Below are 26,578 nucleotides of genomic sequence, written 5' to 3' on the forward strand. Positions count from 1 at the left end.
GTTGGCTCTGTGTCTGTCTCATCATCATGAAGGAGAACGAATTTAGTCTCTCGTTCACCTGATGGCCCTTCCTCCTGCACTGGCTCCTTACCTCTGTCCTGCTCCTGTGATGCTGATGTCGGAAGCGAGGCCCCTTCCACCCCGGGTGGAGAAAACACAAGCTTTGCTGCTGCAAACAAAGGTCTATTGCCTTTCTGATAGGTGATGTATACTGGCATAGTGGCAGTCTCATGGCACTCATACTGATGTGAGGGGCCACCCACCTCATGCTCTAGCTCTGATACTACCTGTGGAGCGTTGAATAAGTCACGGGAGATGAAGTCCTCCCAAGCAATACCCTGCAATCCCAACTGATGGTCCACCAAAATCCGGATAAGAGCAAAGTGATAAACATTGTTGAGCTGCTGCCGAGGGGTCTTGTGCTACATGAAATTTTTCATCATCTCTATGTTCCCGCAAATGAAAAATTGGAGGTTCATCATTCGCACCCTGGTAAAGTACATGAGCAACCTGATGTGATAGGCATAAAGGCGAGAAAACCTCCCCTCACAACTGAAGTACTTCATGATCATTTTCATGAGCGGAGCATACTCATCTCTCAAAAATCTGAATGGGAAAACTCTCGTGAGCTGACTCAAACAACTGGCCTTAATGTAAGGCTCATAATGATGCCTATCTACCTTCTTCTTCTTATGCCACTGTTCTCCAATATTTGGTATGCCTGTTGCCACTGATATAGTTTCGAGTGTCAATGTGAAGGTGACCCCGACCAAGTTAGACTAACCTCCATGTAGGTGAAGCGCAAAAAGACGGGCCAACTCATGATGAACTCTAACATTTGCCACCCTTTGACAAAATTCAAAACATGCTAAGTGCTGGAAACATGACATAGCAAGAGGGCATGCCTGCAACTCAGTGAGGGTGTTTGGCTCATCCCTAACATGTTTGCCACTCCGGTGATGTCTCCTGGGGACCTGTTCTCCTAAAGTTGTATCACTGTGGGTTTCCTCCTTATACTCTGTTGAAACCTCAGATGCCATGACTGCTGTTTTATAAACTGAATTTAGGCTGCCCCTTTGATGATGGTGAAGCTAGGTTGTTTTGATAATTTGCCACCAAGGGGGACAATGAAACAAGGGAGTATTAGGAGGGGATTAATGTAATGGGAATAGGGGTTATAGTGAGAATTTTGTTTAGGGACATGTAAGGGGTTTTGGGTATTTTGATAGGTTGGGGTTTCGGGTTTTAATAAGGTAGGGTTTGGGGTTTTTATTGATCAATAGGAGGAGGGGAAAGGGAGTAGGATTTGGTAGTGTTAGGGTAATGATAGTAGGAAAAATGGCATAGGAAAATAAGAAACAGGGGTAGGGTAGGAAAAATAAGCCTTAGCAGCAATAACACTATTACACAACCCTAGCAAGATGGTTTCTTGGTGTCTTTTTATGGTTTCTTTAAGAGTTTTGTTTCATTTCAATCATGGGCATAAAAACCACCATATCTTTATCCAATTTGATGAACAAGTGAGTTTGAGAGCCTACCTTGCAAATTATAGTGGCTTCACAAAAAATTTGAGTGAGTTTGGCAATTTCTGGGCGCTTTGTCTCTGTGCGCCACGCACTGTGTGTGCACCGCGCTGGTTATAATTTAACACTGCGGACGGGCTCTGTGTGCGTCGCGCACCCTGAAACTTCCCCCAATTGCTCCAAATCACACGCTCGCTCACCCACGACTTTGCAATGCTTTCCTAAGCTCTTTGATTGCACAATGACTTGGATTTATGATGGAAACTTGTGTATATAGGCTTCGAGCTCATGTTTTAAATTTGCTTTTTCAAAAAACCCACTTTTCTAATGTCCTGTTTGACACTTTTTCACTGACTTTAATATAACCCTGATTTTCACTTTTTCTCTGAATTTTGGCTCAATCAATGAAATTTTCGACACTTTTTTGCACGGATTGTATGACAGAGCATTTTGCCACGGAAACCATGAATGCACCTAAAGAAATCAATTGTCGACCCTTTTTGAAAATTTTGTCACAAATGACACTGTTTGACTTTTCTTCAAAACATAGTTTTGAAGAACAGTCGAAGTTTATCAATATGATGATGAAACTCTGTGGATCTTTACTTTGCAAGAGCATCACTCTGGCCTGCATGGATTTACTGGACATAGTTAAAGACCAAATTGATTTAATCCCTATACCTAATGACCAAAAATGACCTTTGTCCATTAAAGGACTAGACCTTGACTGTCATGGACTTTAGTGATTATTTACAAAAGGCCTAAGCCAGCAGGAGCCAGACATGAGGGGGAATGACTAGCATGACCTTCTCCGTCAGATTATGGCATGCCCCTAGCGAAATGCAGCTGAGTGAATGGAGCAGGACACCTAAAAATGAAATGCATAAAGAGTTTTGATCTCTGACGGAGGACTGACCAGACTGACTCTAACAGGGCGAATATTGAACGAGTTTGAAGACCCCGAATCTAGTCTCATCCATCCGGGCTGCGATATATTCAGGGATATAAAAACATCAAATGTACAAAGACGTTGCATAGATGGTCATCCAAACCAAGGATGATGACTCTATGTCTGAAGAATCAATGGTCTGCATCTGCAGATGACTATTTGATCTATGTACATGAAATGAATTTATAAAGATAAGCATGGGAATGCCTACCTCAGCTAGATCATGAAAATTATATTATGATGATGTATTATATTGTAACTTATGCAGGTCACCTTCTAGTTCGAAACCTCGGATCCTCATGATAAAGCATTTCACCCGACATCAAGATTTACGACTTCATGCTTTAGGGGGCAACTATTATAGACATATTTGGGCACTTCAACCCCAAACTTATATGTCAATAAACTAGGGCTCTTCAACCCTTAAAATATTTGTTTTATACCCTAAAAGAACATGGTCATCTGATTACATCATTCCCCAAAAGTTCCACCTGAGAAACCATCCAGAAATGGCCTAAACTGAACCATACTGACTGCTCCACTGGCAAGGTGCAATGCATACTGAGTGTTACACTACCCAGGTGCGATGCATACTATTTGGGCCTTCTATAGGGTGCAATGGGCGAGGATGGACAAATGTCCAAGACAATTTGCTAGGTGGTTGCTCATGGAATATTCTAGAAACTTCTCCTATGACACTTGCCTCTCTGAATTCGCCCAAGGATGAGTAAGAGATCCAAGAAATATCCAAGTGGAACCAATTGTAACAAGTGGAATGACACTAATCAAAACCTAGAGATGACTCACACCCTTGCACACACTATAAATGGATCCCTCATCTAAGAGATCCAGAGGCTGGAATATTGTGCATTGAAAGGAAGTGTTGATAATTGAGGAAAAAGCATTGTATTGTTGATGTGATCTTGCTATTTCATGAGGTGAAGAGGGATTGATGCTGGGAGGATGATGCTGGATCAAACAACTGGGTTGTAATTCTCCCTTATATTTAATAAAGTTCTTCAAGTTTCCTTCCATATGATTGTGCAATCGTGAATGTTATCATTTGTGAATGCTATTGTATGTTCATTATATATCTGATTTTGTAATGTTTATGTTATAATAGATCAAGATGCTTTGACGGTTCTTTGTTACTGTGTTTCTACAGGTACTCTCCAAGAGGGTTAAGTACGGGGAGGAGTTGCAAGCTCTGTCAAGGGGGAGAGAGATCAAGCAAGGGATTAAGTGCAAGCTCCAACTTGGTTCCATTATCTTTCTCTTATCTATTATACATAAAAGAAATCGTTGAATTGCTTTAAATTGTTGTTTCTAGGGTAGCTGCCAAACCTAAAGGGCTAGTCATTCGAAAAGACACTAGTTTTCCCATAAACAATGTTGCTCATGTTCGATTAAGCTTCCGCTCAATTGTTGTAGAAGTAGATCAAGTGTTTTTCTTTAATACATTGCATTACCAGGTGATCTATAGTGGGAAATTTCTACAAAATTAGTACAGGCAGAATTAGTGCAAGCAGAATAGTTTGAATTGCTTTTGAATTTATTCCAGCATTTACAGTCTTTTCGTTATTGTGCCGGCATCGCTTGATTTCGAGTTCTGATTTACCTTTTGTTTTTTAGCAATTAGAATTTTCTTTCACATTGATTGCTTTTACTTTCCCGCATTCTTTTAATTGTTTGGATTGGTGTTTCTCGCACTAGTGCAGGATTACATTTATTTTCGAGATTAATCGCAAGATAGACTAGAATTTGTTTTGTAGGTTACCAGGGACTCTCTCTGGCATTTCCAGTGCTACGTCTCGAAGTTCACGAACTCTCCTAATTGACAAATTAATTTTTGGTACATTTATAGACCCTATACTTCACCCAACACAGTTTTTCCAGTCAGTCCTCCCAAAAGTCAACCAGCTGCTCATCCAGAAAATTGTGTAGTTTTCATGAGTATGCCTTTTGTTGCCCAGCAATCTGCTCAGCTTAGAAATTTTGTAGAGATGATCAACAGGTTAGCCTCCCAACCTCAGTACAGTTTCCTTCACCAGCAGCAGACTGCTAGTTCCCTCCAGGAATTGCGTAGATTCAGATGCCAAGCTCCCGACAACTGACTGCCCGTGCCCCTTGGGAATTGCACAGTTTCTACTGCAAATGACCTACCAGCCAGCTGCCAGTTCCCTCCAAGAATTACGCAGTTTTGGATGCCAGGCTCCCGACTAGTTCCTCTAAAAAACTGCGCAATTTCTGCTTGTTGATCCTCCATGTAGCCCGACCTGTTCCTCCAGAAAATTGCGCAAATTTTGCTGTCAAGCCCTTCCTGCCCAATCATTTAAGAAAATGCGCAAATTCTTTCTGCCTTGCCTTCCTACAGCCTGGATTGTCCCTCCCAAAATTTGCGCAGTTTTTCCTTCCAGCTGAGCCAGACCTTGCGGACAATCACTGTCAACTAGGATTGCCCATCTTCATCACCCACTAACTTTTACACAGTTTTCATCACTAGGTCTTGGCGCCATCATCCTGCCTCCCAACCTTGCTACCTCTCCCAATCACCTGCATTCGAGTGATTTGGATTTGATATCATCTCGTCATGAGTGACTGCAGATACAGGTACACCAAAAAACATAGCACAACGACGAATGGGATGAATGAAGGGAACACATGTAGAAGGACAAGGTCACCAACTGACGAACGAATGATGCATTTGAAGAGATGTGCTCATGAATTGATGATCATGCAAGGATGTGTTCGTGGATGGACAAACGAGAAAACGTGCAAAATGTGCTCGCAGATAGATGAACGGACAAACATGCACCTTTCGTGAATAGATGAACTTGTCAAGCCTTCAAACATACAAGCAAGGAGAAATGTTCCAAAGAAACATCAAGCAAACCAATGACCATCGAAGACTCTACGCACTTTTCCATACGGAGGTGAAGCTGTGACATGCCATGAAGACATCCATCACCCAGCAGCACTACAGCTCAACATGCACTCCAGCAGCAGCACAAATGTACCAACATTGTCATGTCGAGTCATGTCATAAGTCATGTTGTCCACATCTCCACTATGGGCCATGTTTTCAAATCAATGTAATGTAATGTGGAAGTCCAAGAGACCCACTTTTTGAATAAAGAGTCATGTAAAGTCGAAAAGTCATGGAATTCAAATAGTCATGAGGGTAGTCGAATAGCCACAAGGGTCAGTTTCACCCTTGGCTATAAATACCCCCTCATTTGTACATGCAAAGGAATTTTCACCTCAGCTCCTCCCACATAGCCAAGAGAGTCTGTTATCTTTTCTTTGAAGAGTAAGCAATGGCTCCAACGCCCCTCACGCGGGGTGAGTGATGTATGGTGTAATGATGTGTCTTGGAACTTTCACTTAATTCAGAAGCTTGCTAATAAACCAGCACGTTTTCACACATGTATTGTATCTATTGTAAGACTAATCTTTAACACTTGTAATGCATGTTTCTTGAACCCGTGTTTAACATTTGAACTAATTCACTTGTTGTAATACACATATGTTAATGGAAATGTGTTGTATATGTTGGTAACGTTGTCTCGCCCGTGTAGAATACTCTCCCGGACATCAAACATACCTTTCAAAATAAAAATTGCTATAACAACCGTAGCACTTGTGCAAACTAATCCGCTGAGTGTTATACGTGTTATCTTCCCTTGTGTGTTGTCACAACTGCATCAGTGTGGACTGTTCCGTTGGAAGTTGTGCATGTCTTGTTGTGTTGTGTGTTCCTAGCAGAGTTGGGACATCTGTAACCGACTTGGGGCTCACTCTCACCCTCTCTCCCTCTAAAGTGAAAGAACCATTGACACAAGTAACACTTACACTCACCAGGCACGTGAACCTCACTTCTTGAAGACAAAGCAGACCACTCTCCTATCCTGACAAGTAAGAGTTGAGGCAAATCCTTAAGATAATGGAAATCGGGCCATCATACCAGATGAGACTTCCACACCAAATGGTGTGAGGTCTAGTTGGGACTTCATACCGGGGTGATCCCTTGAATGTTGGTGGGTCCAACACCGTCAACATTTCTGGCGCTAGAAGGAGGGTAGCCAATTGTATATGGTTGAACGTCCTCTCACACTCATTCATCAACCATTTGGTCAAGGCAGTAACTCGCACTCCCTCTCACCTATGCGCGACTCTGCAGTTGGTTACTCCTCACCTCCCAGGACTGAACACAAAATTCCATATCACCACCTTCGCTCCGTCTGTCCCATCACTTGTTAGTTCACAAAAGCAGTCAGACTGATCCTAGACATACAACAGCTTCCATACGCACCAAGAAATCAAAAAGCCACTCCTATAGGGGTTGTTGTATCATCAATGGGAAGAAGCAGACCTTTCCACACTTGAAAGACTGGCAGAAGATATTGAAGATGGATAGGAAGCTCCTGTCTTCCAGCAAAGTGAACAAGACACCCTTGTGATCTTGGGATCAATGTCCGGTATAAGAGGCAGAGGGGGAGGCAGCGGAGGAGGCAGAGGGAGAGACGAACCAATAGACTCAAAGCCAGAAACGTCAAATTCTAAAAGAGAAGAGGAGGAGGAAGAAGAAGAAGAGATGGCTAACCCAAATCTGGAATGGATGACTCGGGGACCATTCGCTCTCCTAGGTGTTTTGCACAAGATGTTGAAGCAAATAGAGAGAATGAACATCAAGTTCAACCCTGACAACACAATGAAGGAAAAAGATCATTTGGACAACTTCTACCTGCAGCTGCAAACCCTTGAGGTACGACATGATGACGTAGCTTGTATATTGTTCCCATGTACCTTGGACGGTCATGCAGCTACATGGTATCACAGCCTTCCACCAAACTCCATACATAACTCGGGTGCGTTCAAACACATGTTCCTTGGAAATTTTGCTAATGACAAGACCCCAGCTATGTTACTAAAAGAATATGGTAACCTGAAGATGGAGGGGAAAGAAAAGGTAAAATACTTCAACCAGAGGTTTACATGCATATTGAACAAATTTGCATGGACACCAAACCTCATGAATCCATCACTGTGGATTACTACATGTCCACACTGCCGACTAGCATTGAGGAGTTCGTCAAGCGAGCTGTGAAACAAACAATATTGGAAAACTGCAAAGAGGCTATTGTTGTCAAAAAACACCTGCGCGTGATTGGAGTCATCAAGGATGATGAACTATCAAAGGACTCCAAAGATGCGAGCAAGAAGTCCCAAGCGATGGCGAGCAAGGGTAGAGACAAGGAAGCAAACGATATTAAAACTCTCACTCGCCTCATCAAGAACTTAACAATGGAAGTGTCCAAGCTTAAACAACAGAAATAGACACATTTCCAAGCATCCATCTACCTAGACAGAGACAGGGAAGCAAGTCATCAAGTAGCAACTAGTTCGCTCAAAAAACTGCGTAGAGCTCTATGTTCAATGTCGATCAGTGTGCAGATCTCGAGTTCTGTTCGTTCCATGAAGAACATCACCCCGAGAACTTCTATTCGGACTGGAAATGAGTTGCAAACTTAGTATACAGTCATACACTCGATGCAGAGAGTAGTATGCAAGAGCATCCGGAAGACAAAGATAATGACAAAGGTATTGCACCTGATGAAGCATCAAGTTCTAGGCATGTGGTGAATGCATATCAATGCTCGCAAGAAATGTCGAAGACAAACACCGAGAAGAAGCCCCCAAGACAAAATGACCGTTACAATCTTAGGAGTAAAGGGGCTCCCCTTATGCTTGGGGAAGTACAATAAAAGATAAGATTACTGATGAGGAAGGTTGATTCATTGGTCGCTGCAAAGCAAAAAATACAAAAAATGTCCAAGAAGACAATGACGGCCAAGAGTACCTCCATGAGCAACAAACTACAGAACACTCCATTAGACAACGTCAACATCAGTCTTGCCCCGGACACCTCGATGAGTACTCCAACTTTGGACTACAACATTGTATATGACATGAAGAAAACTCGAGAGAACATCAGTTTGTTCGAGTTAGCTAATATGCAGAGTCAGCGAGACATCCTACTTCGTGCATTGGGACAGACAGCAACAGAAAACGCAGCCTCTACTAGAAAGGGAGCAAGCACACCTCTCGGATCACTTTCTACAATGCTCAACGCACTCTAGATGGAAGAAGAAAAATGAGTTTGCCCTCCATTCTTACTATCATTTGAAGTTTTTAACTGCAATTTTCACAATTGTTTAGTTGATTCTGGCGCGACAGCCAACGTCATGCCGCTCTCCATTGCAAAAAAGATAAATGCACAATGGAGCAAGACATCCACGCAGATCATCCAACTTGATCGAACATCAGTACCAGCCATTGGTGAATTGTGAGACGTGCTCATCTGACTATCTCATGACAATCGAGTCCAACAATGCATCAATATAGTTGTTGTGAACATACCAGAAGCATATGGTCTACTAGTCAGCAAAGACTAGTCCAGAAAGCTAGACAAATATTTTGCTACAGACTGGTCCCATATGTGGCTTCCGTATAAGGGCAAATCCAACCAAATCTGGGTACTGTCCGAGAGGTATATGAAGCACAATGTTACCCTGCTTAATGGTGAGAATGAACCGTTGGCCTTCGCAGAACTCATGTTTGGAAATTGCCTCCTAGAAACAACATTGGGGTGTTATCCTACACGGCCAGCTCCAACCCCAACAGACATGTAGTTGGGACTCCTTCCTTGCCCAACTGATAATAATGAAACATGTACAGTGCATTGTACAAGTAGCAGTAGTAGCAGTAGAAATACTAGCAGTGACAGTTTTAACATGCCAAACGGTCTGTGTACAGACAAGATGTGGGCCATTGATTTTGACGAATCAAAGACACATGACGGCTCAAGGATCGGGTGTATCTCAGTTGCCTAAAACAACAAAAAATGCATGATTTCAAGTTGCTTGAAGTTCGAGTGCACAAACAACGTTTTTTAGTATGAAGCACTCGTGTTGAGCTTACAAAGGACTAGCAACCTCAACGTGGTCGCACTCAAAGTGATACTACACCCCGCAAATAGTATTGATGCTTTCAAGAACACAACAACCAATGAAGTTAAGGATGAGCATCCCCTGAAAACTGTAGCTTAGGGAAAGAAAGGCAACCCCAACCCCAAGGGTGTGATTTCCCCCAATAAGCCTTATGATTTGCAGAACTTTTGTTGAGGGCCAAGAGACAGCAGAACCTACGGGTCCACCACTACGAACGAACAGAGCAACTTGGGAACCAATCACGATCCGAAGATAGCTAGTGTCGGTACAAACTAGACACCGCAACAACGACAAGTCTTTGACCCCTTGATCAAACAGTACCGAGATGTATCTATGTGGGCAGATGATGACCTAAGTACACACTACATGTGAGCAATCCAACACAGGATTCCAGGTAAAGGAGGAGCCAATCCATTACAACAAAGGATAGGTAGAACACATATGTCATTTGAACTCCTTAGATAGAAAAAATTGACTAAAATTTTGGATGATTGGATTACTTGAAAAGTTCGTTATCATATTTGGGTTTCTAATTTAAATCCTAAACGTAAGAAATCTGGGAAAATCCACTTATGCATTGATTTCAGGGATTTCATGAAATTGAACCATGCTTGAACTGCTCTCAGAATAAAAGCAACTACCCCATGCCATCATCTGAGCCTATGTTGCACGCAATAGCCGAAGCAGTGGTGTCATCTTCACTTAAAGGTCTTTTGGAATACCACCAGGTTCCGATAGCATAGCCCATTAGACTTACATTGGTTCATGAGAAACTTGGCACACACACATGTCGTCTGCGATCACTTGATGGGAGGGTTGACAACCTTCCTGTCAACAACCAAGATCTCAAGCATTACTTCTAGTAGGTCGGGCCGTGCCCTATGCCATGTACATAGTCTGCTTGATGCTTGTTGTTTTCATCTTGTTTTCTTTGCTTACCATTTTTGTTTTTACTTTGTTTGTTCCTCTTGTTATTTTTGTTTACGTTTGTTTTGTTTTCTTGGTATGTTACTATTTTTGTTTTCAGAAATAAGTGTTGGAAACTACTACAATCTAGCTTTTGAATAGAGCATGTGGCTGAAATTGAATAGACTTGTGACACTACAGCATTTGGCCAATCTTGTGTCAGTCTTCTCTGTGCTTGGTTATAACATTCGGCCGATGAAGTCTTGACGGAAAATACGAACCGTCTGCAAGAGAATTTTTGGTCCAACCATGATCCTATGTCCACACTGGGAATGCCCATGCCTATACTCAGCCTTCTACTCTGCATGTTCAAGCTCATCCAACTAGTAGAAACCGCGAAGGGGAAAATCTAAACGAGCAAACCTATGTTGGAGGTCTTACATGCTTCTCTGAAGGAACAACCTCTTCTACTCTCAATAAGTCAGGATCCCTCTTCCACCCTCAATAATTCAGGATTCCTCTTCCGCCCCAAAAATAAATAAGTGCCTATGCACAATCCTCTTGAAAAATACAAAGGCAAAAGAAGAGAAAGGCTTCTTGCGCATAGAGGTGAAGCATGCAACTCCACCGGGGTACTGACCAGGCTCGTTGGCAGTGGAGCAATGTGTGTGTTCTTGTGTGACTCCGTCGGGGTATTGTCCAGGCCTGCTGGTAGCAGAGCAACACCAGAGATGAAAACTTATACTCTGAAAATATTCAACTCACGAGCTAAACTACCCTTCCTGGATTCGAAACATTGTGATCAAGCTAAACTTTTGATTGTGTTTGCCTGAAATGGAAAAATCTGAACCATGTATACCCATAGGGTAAGTGGAGAAGCCGAAGTAACCTGCACAACGATTTAACACTCTTAGAAAGACCAAGGCCCTATGCTATCAATGAACCAAAACAGAGAAGTTAGAGTTATACCAGTGTGTCACCAAGTGTTGTAGGGGCTACAACCACCCTCCAAAATTTTGGCCTACACCCAAATTTAGGGCCTCCCTTGAGAGTTTCACTTAATGGTTGCATACACTTAGGTTCACTCTGTGAGCTCGTGTGAGCCTTCACACCCACCTTTCTTGTTCATTCCACCTGAGCTTCTGCATGTTGATGTTAGTGTCTTACTTGCGACCATGTTCTGGTCATGCTCAAGGTCTTCGCTTCGTGTGTACGTGTTATGTTCGTTATTAAAACATCAGTGTCACACTCACACATAGAGTCAAATTCAGTGTCATGAAAGTGTCATCACAGTCGATCAACGATCAATCACAAGTGTCGTGCTTGTCGCTTGCACCGTCAGTTAGTCATGCTGAACATGTGTGTCTGGTTGGTTTGAGTTGTCTCATCGTCAAGTCATGAGGGTGTGTGTTTGTAAGATCACATTTGCATCTTTCACTCGTTCACACACTTAGTCATTTTGCTAAAGTTCTGACGACCAGACTCCCCTCTGACATTCGGACCATCACCTCACAATCAATTCGATCGACTGTCACCCAGAATAGCACATAAGCACCAAGAAAGTCTTTTCAAGATGCGTTGCTAGCAAGAAATTCAATCAAACTTCATGTTGGCCACTTGGAGATTCAGACCCAACAACCACCCTGGGACTGACTCCCCTCAAAAATTGCACAGAGGCTATTGACTTTGCCCGTTCTACTAACTGAAGAAATTGCGTAAATGGGCCGGATAGACATGCAGTGCCCGTCCTTGTCTCCCTTATAAAATTGCGCAGTTTTTGTAGTCAGTCCTCCTGACAATCGACTGATTGCTCATCCAGAAATTTGTGCAGTTTTCATGAGTAGGCCTTCTGTTGCCCAACAGTCTACTCAGCTCATAAATTGCACAAAGATGATCAGCAGGCCAACCTCCTAGCCTCAGTACAGTTTCTCTCTCTAGCAGCTCCTAGTAGCAGACTGCCAATTCCCTCCAGGAATCGCGTAGTTTCTGTTGCTAAGCTCCCGACATCTGACTACCTATTCCCATTGGGAATTGCACAGTTTCTGCTGCTAGTGACCCAACAACCAACTACCAGTTCCCTCCGGGAATTGCGCAGTTTTGGTTGTTAGGCTCCCAACCAGTTCCTCTAAAAGCTGTGCAATTTCTGCATGTTGATCCTCCATGCAACCCAACTTGTTCATCCAGAAAATTGCACAAATTTTGTTGTCAAGCCCTTGCTGCCCACTCATTCTGGAAAATGCGTAGATTCATTCTGCCTTGCCTTCCTATAGCCCGGATTGTCCCTCCCAAAATTTGCGCAGTTGTTCCTTCCAGCTAAGCAAGACCTCGCGAACAGTCACTTTCGACTCAGATTTCCCATCTTCATCACCCAGTGACTCTTGCGCAGTTTTCATCAGCAGTGACAAGACGACATCAAATCCAAAAAGCTCCTAGTCTACCATGACACATGAACATTTCGGATGCATGTGACTACAAGTACAAGTACACCAACAAACATGATGCGACGACGAATGGGATGAACGAAGGGAGCACATGCAAAAGGACAGGTTCACCAACGAATGATGCATTTGAAGAGATGTGCTCGTGAATAGATGATCATGGAAAGATGTGTTTGTAGATGGATGGACGAGAAAACATGCAAGATGTCCTCGCGGATGGACGAACAAACAAACATGCACCTTTCACGAACATATGAGCCTGTCAAGCCCTCCAACATACAAGAAAGGGGTAGCGTGCCAAAGAAACATCAAGCGAACCAAAGACCATCGAAGACTTCGCGCACTTTTCCACGCAGAGGTGAAGTTGTGACACACCATGAAGACATCCATCACCCAACAGCACTGCAGCTTGAGATTCACTCCAGCAGCAACACGAGTGTATCAACATTGTCATGTCGAGTCATGTCATGAGTCATGTTGTGTCCACATCTCCACTGTGGGCCATGTTGTCAAATCAATGTAATTTAACGTGGAAGTACAAGAGACCCACTTGTTGAATAAAGAGTCATGTAAATTCAATACCTCAGTTTCACCCTTAGCTATAAATACCCCCTCATTTGTACATACAAAGGACTTTTCACCTCAGCTCCTCCCACATAGCCAAGAGAGTTTGTTATCTTTTCTTTGAGGAGTAAGCAGTGGCTCCAATGCCCCTCAAACGGGGTTAGTGATGCAGGGTGTAATGATGTGTCTTAGAACTTTCACTTAATTCAAAAGCCTGCTAACGGGCCAACACGTTTTCAAACATGTATTGTATATGTTGTAAGACTAATCTTTAACACTTTTAATGCATGTTTCTTGAACCTGTGTTTAACACTTGAACTAATTCACTTGTTGTAATACACATATGTTAATGGAAATGTGTTGTATATGCTGGTAACGTTGTCTCGCCCGTGTAGACTACTCTCCTCGACATCAGATAGACCTTTCACGTAACAATTGCTATAACAACCGTAGCACTCGTGTGGACTAATCCATTGAGTGTTATACATGTTATCTTCCCTTGCGTGTTGTGACGTCCACATTAGTGTGGACTGTTCCACCGGAAGCTGTGCATGTCCTGTTGTGTTGTGTGTTCCTAGCAGAGTTGGGACTTCTCCCAACTGACTTTGGGCTTGCTCTCACCCTCTCTCCCTTTACAGTGAAAGAACCATTGACACAAGTAACACTTACATGCAATAAGAACGTGAACCTCACTTCTCGAAGACAAAGTAGACCACTCTCCTATGCTAACAAGCAAGAGTTGAGGCAAAATCTTTAAGATAATGACAACCGTGTCATCATATCGGAAGGGGCTCCCACACCAAACGATTTGAGGTCTAGTTGGGACTTCATACCAGGGTGATCCCCTGAATGTTGGCGGGTCCATCATCGTCAACATCACCATAAAAGAAGCTTACCAACTTGCAGCGAAGGAGCCTCCTGATCCGTATAATCCACTCTGGAGGAAAATATGGACATAACAATTGTGGACAAAAGTAACGTACTTCCTCTAGCTAGTGTGTAGTAGCAAGATTCTCACCTGGGACCAATTACAGAAGAGAGGAATCCATGGGCCCTCTTTCTGCAGTATGTGTGCCTCTCAGACTGAAACTATGGAGCATCTCCTGAATTTATGCCCCTTTGTAGCCCGACTCTGGCAGAATATAGATACTCTTTTTGGTCATCTAGACGAGATAATACCAGTATTTGATCCACCATTGGGAGTTGGAGGAAAGGAATGTTTTCCAGTCCTGTTGTAAATCGAGCTTGGTTTCTATCTCTTGGATTTATTTTATGGGCAGTATGGAAGGAAAGGAACATAAGGATTTTCAAGGACCAGAAACTGTCACACTTGGAAATTTGGAAAGGAATACTCCAAAATGTAAGAGAAACTATACTAGCAGAGAAATGGCATTCTAATGATTGGAAGGTCACCCCCCAAGAAGCACAGATATTGTCTACTCTCAACTTATCCCCACAAATGTAGGCACCCTCATCTTGGAAGTTAAAGGTGCCTCCCATCCAATCCCCTTCTCGCTTTTCCTGCCCCCCTGATGGTTTTCCCAAGCTAAACTTCATTGGGGCTTCCAAAGGTAACCTTAGAGATGCAGGATTTGGAGGGATTATTAGGGACTCATAAGGCCAAGTTGTCTGAATATATGCTTCATATTGTGGCATGGAAAGTAACATTGAAGTTGCATTTAATGTTGTTAAACATGGATTGACAATAGCAAGAAGGGAAGGGATTAGAAAAATGGTGGTGGAAGGTGACTCTTCTCTAGTCACTGATACTATTAAAAAGCTTAATCAGGGGTCCCAATGGGAAAATATTAGTAAAAACTGGAGGACTGATCATCTGATCTAGGATATCACTGAACTTATTCAAGATTTTGGATATATCTCCCCCTCACATGTCTGTTGCAATGGCAACAAAGCTGTAGATTGCTTAACAAACTAGGGTTGTCTTCACCCAAGAGTGAATATAGATACGTTGCGGATAAGTGAGATTATGGAAGAAGGAATGAACTAATTGACTCTAATTCTGAACCAGGACCTGGCTCCTACTCAGAATCCTCGATCGGGGTGCAAAACAGTTGGAGGTCCGCTTTGGTTTGATTGGTATGAGAGAGCATTTATAGGTTTGGGATGATGGGTGGTATCCCTCATGCCCTCACATGCTTATTCACTATGATAATGTGAAGCATCGCAGATCAAGGCATATCCACAAAGTGAAGGTCGGTAACCATCGGTGCCTATAGGTGGTGATAGTGGAGGTGGAGTTAAGACCATCTGTCCAGTGTATAAATGTGGGTCCTCATCTTCTTAGGGAGCCTAATTTTGATGTTTACAGGTTCGCGACACTGGGAACGCGAAAGGTACACCCAGCTACTACTTGTCTCAGTTCGAGTTTGGCGTAAAAAGTCTGGTATGTTATAATGCTATCTCTGTATCCTGGGTTGGGGGTCGTTATTCGTGATAAGCCTCGTGTCCGAAGGGGGAAGTAAACATTGGTTAAATTAACAGTTTCTATGACTGGTAATATTGGCCTTCTCAACTATGTAATGTCGATTTATATCTTTTTTGGAAACATCCTTTCTCGCATGGGCATGTTTACTAGTTTCTGGTTTTTTCTCATGATGTTTCCTCTACATGTTGATAATTGGGTTCCCCGTTTTAAGCTTGAATTTTCTGGGAAAGCCCTGTGGAGAGTAAGGGTTCTGGTAAATGATGAGGGCCGAGTCTACGGACTTAGGGCTCAAGGGTGCAGCAGGGCCACCTTTTTATTCTGGTGGTACCTCCCACTCTCGAAGGATTACTGTTTATGTATGCTTGCTGATTCGGGTGGGGAATTATGAAGGGACGCAGTGTTGTCCAACACTTCATTTGTTTTTCTGGTCATACATTAAATTAATGCTTGTCTTTCGGGTGGTTCTCTGTATAAATCATATTCCAGGTCCGCCTATGCTATATCCACTTCCAGCCTCTATACAATGGGCTAGTTTATGAGGGCGGGAAGGTGGGAGAAGGCTGAAGAAAGGGGGCCCAACCTTGGCAGATATGGTGAAGTCTCCACCTCGTTGTGGAGCCTCAAGACAAACTCTAAGATTATTCAAGCCATGGTTTAGGCATATTGTGAAGGGACCCCAACACAGGTGAAACAAATGATCATGACCTGGGAGGCAAAGTTGAATTTGAAAGTTGAGCTTGAACCACCAACCAAATATTGGGGGGGGAGCTAACCAAGGACATTGGGTACACTCGCGACCATCTCACCCTGTTTAGATAGTTCGTCCATCTCTACTAGTTAATGCAATTCATAGTGGCTAAAGCAATGACTGCAACCACCAACATAGCCACTCAAAGTGAGGTCGAGTCGAACCTTCGAGACATTCGAAAAGAGCTCCAGCTAATTCAACTTCAGTTTCAGAACGAGAACGCTTGCCTGGGACGCATTGAGAGGCATATCCCATGTCTTCTGCAATCTAAATTGCTAGGATCAAGTGCTAAAGATCCTGCTCCAGTGGAATCATCAGATGATTAGTTGTTCGAAGTTATGCTTGTTAATTTTGGCTTAATTTTTGGGTTATATGTCGGGTAACATTTATGTTTTTAGTGTTATGCTTACTAATTGGTTTCCAGACTATGAACCTTATAAGGCTTGGTTAAATAGACTCAAACTATTTATGTTTGGGATGGCTTATAATGTGATTCAGTGACTAACAGACACGGTTTCTCACTCGACAGGTTGAGGCCACTGAACGACTTATATATTTGTAACCTGTCTGTTTATAGATGAATGAATGAAAGGTACTGCTAAGCTTACAAAACAAATATTTATATGAATTTTGTATATAAAAAAAAAAAAAAAAAATTGCAGCTTAAAAAATTTATTATTAGTGTGTGTTTTTTACATCTTAATGCGAAAGAGATAAATTGATTCATTGTTTAACCTAGAGTTGATAAGTGCCCTTTATATTTATATCTTTATATGGAAAAAAAATATTTAAGAAAAAATCCTATTTCAATATCACATATATGTATAAATATGTAAAAAGTATTGAAAGTAAAAAAAATATAATAGGTGCTTTTGTGGACTCTCATGTTTAATATATATTATTTCTAGCATCTTTAAAAATATATTAATAACCAAAAAAATATTCAAATACAATATTTCCATATCTACCTTAAATAAAATACTTTAATAGAGAGAACTACATGTTTTGTAATAAGAGGAATATGTATTAATATATAGTTTACATTTGGTATGAGCCCTATACACACATATATAAAGAAGCAAATTTATCAAGGCCGTAATATCATTTTAAAATATAAAATTTTAAAAAATGCTTACAATTTAAATAATTTGATCCCTCTTTACGCATGATCAATCCATAACTAAATCTAAGAGATCACTATAAAAGCTAAATATTATGTGGAACAATATATTTAATATGAAACTTTTTTATTATGTTTTGTATATTGATAACAAAGCTAAATAAAATTTTATATTGATTGTAAATTTAGACTATACTTAATATTTATAACCAATAAAAAAGTTTTTTTAAATGGGGGTGGCTAGTCCCCTGAAGAAGCATTTATTAGGCCATATGTACAATATATTACAAGTATCCAGGCTGATAAACATCACATCCATCATCCATCAAATAAAAAAGTTATTTAATAAAATCAAATATATCATATTATAATATACTATGGTATCATATTTATAATAAATAAAAAAAGCTATTGTAAAAAATTAAATTAATATAAAAATAATTAAAAATAAAATTGTAAATTTTGATTAGGCTTCATATGAATAAATAATATAATTTATAATTTTATAATTGGTATTCTTTCCTAAAATTTATTTAGGATTTTGAAAAATAACCATTCCCGCAAAAAAAAAAACTAAAATTTATCAATGGATCAAAATCATAAATCACGGAACATACAGTCAAACTCATGTGTCAGTAAACTTCACTTCTAAAAATATGATGAACGAGAAATACTACTAAATCACCAGACACTAGGGCTTGAGCATAATGGTGAACTGCCCCTAAGTGTTAGGAACATACACTCCCAATGAACCCCTTTTCTAGGTATTATATTCCCAGCGGCGTCATGGCTGCCCATTCTATAACCCTTTGCAGGTGTTTAGTAAACATGGTCGCGTCGTCTAGGCAGAGGGCAGAGAGCAAAAGCCTTGTCAAGGTGCTGCTCCTCGGAAACACTGCAGTGGGAAGAACCAGCTTGTCTTCATAGTTCGTCGATGATAAATTTTCCGGAGACAATGGGAGAATCTCTACACAGTGGTTTATTTCTGAAGGAAGCCATGGCAGAAATAAGACTAGAGGTCTGGGACTCCACTGGACAAGAAAATTATGGGAGCATGACTCCCTCATAGTACCATGGAGTCGATGCAGCCATAGTCATGTATAACATTACAAACATCGATTCGTTTGTCAACGTCAAGGAATTGATCGATGAAGTGAAGGAACATACGAATCCCAAACCCTTCATAATTCTCGTAGGGAATAAGAGGGACTTGGAATTAAAGAGAATGGGATCCAAGTTCCATTCTGAAGTTTATGATGGCGTGTTGTAGGATGAAATTTCTGGCAATACGGGTTACAATGTTAGAGAGATTTTCTATGAAGTTTCCATATTGGTGAAGATGAGTGAATTAATGTCCACACCCAAAGATAATAGAGTGGTGAAACACGTGGAGAACAGACGGAAGCGTTTGTTTTCCTATTTGTGCTTTTAGATTTTCAACCATTTTCAGAACCAATAATTCAATGTAATGGCATGTTGGATATATAGTGAAGTTTCTTTGTGATTGTATTGGGAAGAGATTCAATCCCTGGGTGCTAATTAAGGTTATTTGTTTTTGATAAAAAAAAATTAAAAATGAAATATACACTTACGGTTAAGCTTAATTCATATCAAATTTATTTCAATATATCGATATGAAAATGCATCTCATGATGTGTGAATGTAAGTTAGACTCTATATTTGTTCCCGAGGTATGTAGATTAATTAGTGATGGAAGTGATATAAAATGTAGATCAATTGAACATGGAAGTGGAAGTGAACATGAAAGTGATGAAAGTGATATAAAATGTGTAAAATAAGAGATCCAAAATTAGTTTTTAATGGAAAATAAAATAAAATAATAAATAATAAATAAATAAAATAAAATTTGGATTTTATATTTAGATTTTTTTATTATTATATTTTTTTGCATAGTTAAATATAACTATGTAATTGGTCAATTAGTTAATTAACAACAAAAAACAATTATATTAATATTAATATTATTAGTCGTATTAATATCAAGTGTTATGTTACTGTAGGGTATAGGGTATATATTAGGTGATGATTTAAGTATACTTTCAAAGTATTTTTTGCAGTGTTTACTTTATAGATTAGAGCTTAGTTTAAACAGACCAAGTTTATAGAAATTCTAGCATGATTTTGAAAAAATCTTGATTTTTTTTTTTAATCCAAGTTACAACTCTCTAGCTTGAAGATTTTGGGTGCTCTAGGGGTTTTTGATAGTTCTGTCATAAAAAAATAAAATTAAACACTCTCACAGTCGGAATTCTTAATTTTTTTTTGTAAAATTATAGTTTCATCAACACCATAAATTAATTAGTGATCAAATGTACTATGAATTCATAGTAAAGATACTTCCTCTGGTGTAATGATATCAAAGAAGTACAAACCTAAAAAAGTCCTAATGTAACCGAAAAAAAAATCAATAATACTTACATTCAATATTCTTTGCATCAATTATAAATGCAACTACCCCAACAAACCAAATCAAATACAAAATGAATTAACTGAGCAAAACAAAAAGTAAGGAAGTTGTCTATTATTGATGGATTGGCTGGAGAAAGAAATCTGGTGTTTTTTTTTTTTTAATGATAAGATTTTTTTTAATTTTTAATAATAAGAATGTTTGAATCTTGTTTTCGATGATGTAAATGAATTCATCCCCATAATAAACCCAAAAACACCTAATTTATTTAAGCTTCACAACTATACTTAAGATTTCAATTTTTTTATTTTCCTTTACCAAAATCTCACTAAAAAAACCTATTATTTTCAAAACCAATTTACTTCACTGACTACCCTAAAAGGAAGTACTCGCTGTCCATATTTACCATTCTCAAATAGTCTTATATCTCTGTTTTATTTTTTTCAGAATTGGATAAAGTTTAGGTTGGCTCAATTTTAATATGGAATAAAAATACATTTATGGTAAAAAGTTTTAAATAGTTTAATTTTTCATTCTTATACTTGTTTTTTTAAATAAAATTTGAATATAATTTAATAAAACTAAACTTAACACAAATCCACTAATCTACTCTTCAAATTTCTATATAAATTACCATTGTTGTATAAATGGCCTTTTCTTGGTTTTAGTCTATTAGTTTGGACTCGCTTTAAAAACTTCTTATAAGATCTCATGTATATTGCGTCGACATAAAGTGACATAATTTAGTTTATCAGTTCGATACAAAGATCATTGCTTCTTTGGAAACGACGGAGGAATTCTCTGGCGAATCAAAAAATTATCACAGATGACAATCTTTGCTTTCTGCCCTTGTAGCCATGATACTAGAGCATCCCTAGATATTCTACACAAACGTTGTAAAAAATTATGTGAGTGACAGTTAATTACATTTTCTATGCTGTGGATCATTCATCCTTTTGGTACTCGGCTCCCTCTCACCGTAGCCATTACATAAAAACCTATCCATCAACTGCAGTGGTGCCACTTAAGTGCGTCGATTATCACACCACAACTCAAGATATACCGCCAGCGGTTTTGCGGATTTCTAGGTTAACACTACCAACCAAAGATTTAGCTGCACTGGTTATCACATCAGAACTCAAATACACTGTCAGTGGTTTTACGGATTTCTGGTTTAACACTACCAACCAAAGAGTTAACTACGCTGGTTATCACACCAGAACTCAAATACCCCGCTAGTGGTTTTACATATTTCGTATATAAGGCTACCAACCAAAGAGCGAGAGTTGATGATGGCTGAGATTTGTGCGCTTTCTTAATGTTGGTACCATTAATATACCAAGCTTTAGACGTTATAATATTTATGTGTCTATTTAGGTGTGTTATTTCTAAGGTTTTGAATTTTTAATGCAAATATAAGAGGAAACTAAAAAAAGGTTTTGGAATTTTTAATTTTATATAATGTAAATGATAAAGAATGGTCAAAAATTATTAAATTTAAATATTATATATATATATATATTAAATTGAAAATTATGGAAAAATTATTTTAAAATAGATCATATTGAGTTAAGTAAATATAAAAACTATAGCCATATAAATGAAATGACCAGTAAATATGGATAAATTTCAATTCATTATAAGCATCAAAACACTAATTTCATGATATATCTCACATTACTCAAATTTGAAAAAATCATAAAAATTAACTAAAATATAACTTTATTGTAAATTATTATTATCTTTATATTGTTAATGATAAAAAGAATTAATATATAAGTTAAACTTATATTAAAAAAAAAAAAAACATATCTTCAATTATGGAGATTCTTAATTTGTAAATAGGTATTGTTATTTAGCAATACAAGATGCCCAAAAAATCATAACCTTTCCCCAACCTTAACTTCATTTTCCATAATTTTTGACACACTATAATGTTATATACTTCGTATCATTTCAACTTTATATGGAGTTGTTATGAAGTAGATTAAACATTTACAACTAATAATTAGCATATATATTCTCCCCACTTCATATGCATTTCTTCTCCACACCTGGAAGTTACTACAATAACTTATGTTTCTTCTTTGATTTTCTCCTTTTTCGTATATTTATATTCCACACAACATTCATTATCTTCAACTCATTTGAACAATTCTCATTTATTGTTGGAATCATCTTCTAATGTTGCGGTACCAGTACCTTCCAAACAAGCTTAAGAATTCATCATATTAAATCTCATTTCCTTACTCTTAGTTGTCTTCAACCTTTATCTCCTTCTATATTTTCATGTCATAAAATTATTTTCTATGAAGTTCAACTCTATCCAATAAGAAAAATCCACACATTGGAGTGCTTTATTCCACCATTATTGATTACCAAATGAGTGGAAGTTCATCATTTTCTTCACATTCTTACACATAACTTGCTAGTTCATATCTTGCATTCAACTCTTCTAACTATACATATAACTTTCCCACAACATGAATCTTCCATCACATTGTTCACTCATCACTCCCTTCTCTCTTCATAAGTATCCTAAAATAAATATGCAAGGAACCTTAATCCGATTCCTTTAAGGAATTTAGCCATCTTGTTAAAATATATTGTTATAATACCATCAACTTGAGTATTCCTTCTCATCAATAACTACGTAATATTTAGGCATTCTACAGTCCAATCTCCAACTTGCAAGTTAACATGCACTTTGAATTACCATGCTTTTGCACATCCAATTATATCTCAAGATCTTTGTGAGAGCACCTTGATAAGGCATATGCACTCAACCTTAGTTATCTTCTCATATGGTATACACATATATCATCCTATACTCCTTTCCCTCAGTTTAATGGCAAATGGGTAAATCATAGAAAGTAGTCATGAGGAGTAGAAGCATTTACAACATTAAGTGATAAATAAGAACTTTGGGTTGCTAAGATGAGGCAATTAACTAACTAAGACTTGATGGGTCAAATATTAAAAAATAGAAGTCAAAGGAAGCCTCATGTACTATCCACCATTCTATAATGATGAATATGAGTTGGTCTAACCTAAGTACCCTCCGTTGTCCCATTTAACTTGAAATGATGAATATACTAGGTACACTCCATAATTATGCTCTTTGTTTACAAAGTGGAAAAGGAAAAATAAAGACATAACACACTATAAACCCATCTTATAGTTAATAGGATACTAAATATATTCAATTCAAAGTGGTTAGTAAGCACTTACAACATCAATCTCACAATTATGTTCTCTTTGTTGATAGTGTAAGAAGGAAACAAAATAAATTGCATGTTGTAAGCAAATCTTATAATTAATGGGATAATAAGCATAATCTATGAGGTTACAAAATTGAGAATTTATATATGCCATGACAATTATGAATTATTGAAAAGATCTTGTATAGTTTATGATACATTTTTTTCTTTTATATTTGTTTTTAAAATTTCAAAATTTTAAAGTCGATTTAGAATTATTACTATACTATGATAAAAATAAGAAATACGTTTGCAAAAAAAATTAAAACCATCTATAAAACTTATTTAAATAAAAGAAATTTTAAATTAAACAAAAAAAAATTTAAATAACAAAAAAATATAGATATAAAATAATAATAATAAAATAACTTTATTGAATCATTTGTATTATATATAAAATTTCTCTATCAACCAGTGATATTATTGGAATGATATTTCCTTGAGAAATGTCATGTAATATTGGAAAGATGTTTTTAAATTGAAGTGAGAAATACTCTTCATCTCTAAAATGAAAGATATTATTAAATTAAATAAAACAATATGAGAGCTATTTTAATATGTCATTATTATATTATTTTTTAGCTCATCTCAATACATTTATTTTAGCACTATCTAAATTACATTAAATTTTATTAAATAAAATATCATCCAATATATATAAAAGACGTATCATCCCATATATGTATAAAAAATAAACATCACTGTGATATTAAACAATGTTTTAAGTAAAACAAACTCATACAAATTGTTGCCGTTACTTGAGCTTTAGAATGAATTATGTCAAAAAAAAATATTTGAGAGTTCCAAGAATTTCTTTACACAGTTCATCCAAAGCTCAAACAAATTACTACTTACTACAAAGTCATGCAAATTGGTTTAAAGCCAACCTAAAAAGAAATATAAAGCCACTCGGACCCAAAAAAAAATCATACATGAAAATATAAAACCATTCGGAAAAAAAATAATAAAATAATAAAAAATAATACACGCAAATATAAAACCCTTCGGAATAAATAAATAAATATTATACACGCATTTTCTTTTTTGCGTTCAATCTACCTAAACCGCATTGAATTTAGTGCAAAAGGTAATCATCGCTATGATACAATTAATTAAGTTGAACAAATTCATGCAAGTTGGTTTGAAGCTATCACGGGAACTTTCAACGTTTAAAATGATTTGCAAAAAGTAATAATTGCATATTTTTTTTTAACAAATTTATATATGTTTTTTAATTCAGCTCATGTATATATAAATTTTGAAATAAAATTTATATATAATATGTTGAAATAAAAAGTAAAAGTTTAGTGGAGAGTTTAAATTGTTTTTAAATATATGTTTTATAAGGAAATATGAGGAAAACATGTAATTTATTTTTTATTTAACATGGTACATGACAATTGAAAACTATGTTGCCAAAGTTTTATTAGTAGAATGGGTTGACGATAGGCTTCGTTAGCAAGGCGACTCAAGATCAAACCTCGCGAGGGTGATTGTGCCCGATGCTAGGGGGAGGAGATGTGCTAAAAAATCCAGTCAACTAAGGGTTGGTGTGGCGCAAGTAGAGTGCAATCCCCGGGTGACTTTGACGGCTTAGTCCTAGACCGGGTGCGATCCCCGGGTGACTTTGATGGCTTAGATGCCCCCGAGTTGTTGTTCCTCAAGCCACATGTCAAGCTTGGAGGATCACATATAACTTGACAAACAAAAAAGGAAAATCTTGAAGCATATCACAACACTAGATCTGCATTCTTTGAAATGAGCTCTGCTAGGGTTTCGAGCAAATCCTGAAGCATCTCACAGCACTAGATCTTCATTCTCTGCAACCATGATTTTCATATTAGAGGGATCTGACAAGGGGAAATGATCGCCCCCGCTAGGCGGGGGGAGGGGGAGATCCCCTCCTATCAAAGTGTGACAGTAGGTGAAACCAATGGAAAAACAAGGACATTGCATGGCCATGGAGCCAAACTTAACGAGGTCCTATAATGGGAGGCCAATGGAAAGCACAAATCCGTGGGTAATGCATCCCACGCACAACCAAGAAACCTAGATTCATGATACCCTCTAACAAACTGGAGAACTACCACAAGTACATGAAGGATCATGCCTTGATCTGTAAATTTATTGGGATTTGGCCATCAGAAAAGGATTTGATCAAGTGGATCCAGCTAAAATGGCAACCCAAAGGCCATATAGATCTGAAGCTTGGAGCTCGAGGGTTTTTTACAGTAATATTCACCAGCCTGGAGGACAAGGAGAGGGTTTTTGAAAATGGACCATACTTTTACTACAATGCAAGGATTTTTATGAGATATTGGGAGGAATGCTATAATCCAGATCAGGAACATTTATGGTTGCCCTCATCTAGGTTCACCTCTTCGCTCTACCAGTAGATTTTTGGGATCCGGAAATTCTGGAAGGGATAGGCAACTCCATTGGAAGATTCGTGAAAGTAGTTGAATCGACCTGTCGGGGGAGATACACTTCGTATGCCCGCATTTGTGTTTACATGAATATCACTGAACCCCTCCGTGAATTTGTAGAACTGGAATACTAAGATGAAATTTGGCAGCAATCGCTGGATTACGAGCACATCCCTTTTCACTGTCGTCGTTGCCATGAGTACATCCATTTGTATAAAGCATGCCCATTGAATTAAATAGAACCAGAAGTTGGGTCTCAGGCCAAAAAGCCGACTTCACCACAAGAGGATAATGAGGGTTTTCAAGAGGTCTCACATAAGAAGAATGCGAAATAAGCCCAAATACATTCAGCAGCAAAGCAACAAAATCCGGAGAATCAAAATAATTTTGGGGTTCTGCAGGATATGGGGGAAAGTTCCAAATTTGTAGATCAACCTAAAGAATCGGCATGAGGGAGAGAACCAACAAAAAAATTCTAAGCCAAAACAAAAATGAAAAGCCTAGATGGAACTCTCGGACAAGGAAGAACAAGAGCAGCCCATGGAACTCACTATCATGGATATTGATACATCAAAGGAGGATCTGAGCATCAAAGAACTAATTCTGAAAAAATTGTTGCATGAATGGAGGAATCTAGATGAGAGGTTCATTCTAGAGGATCAAAAGAAGCTTTATTGGGACACATTCCAACAACATCAAGTGAAGCAGATCCAAAAGAAACCTGACCCACCGGATACCATTGGCTCCCATTTGGGAGGCT

Source organism: Pinus tabuliformis, chromosome 6 (assembly GCF_031772625.1).
Source record: "Pinus tabuliformis cultivar Carrire ecotype Pingquan chromosome 6, CPIR1, whole genome shotgun sequence".
Taxonomy (NCBI): domain Eukaryota; kingdom Viridiplantae; phylum Streptophyta; class Pinopsida; order Pinales; family Pinaceae; genus Pinus; species Pinus tabuliformis.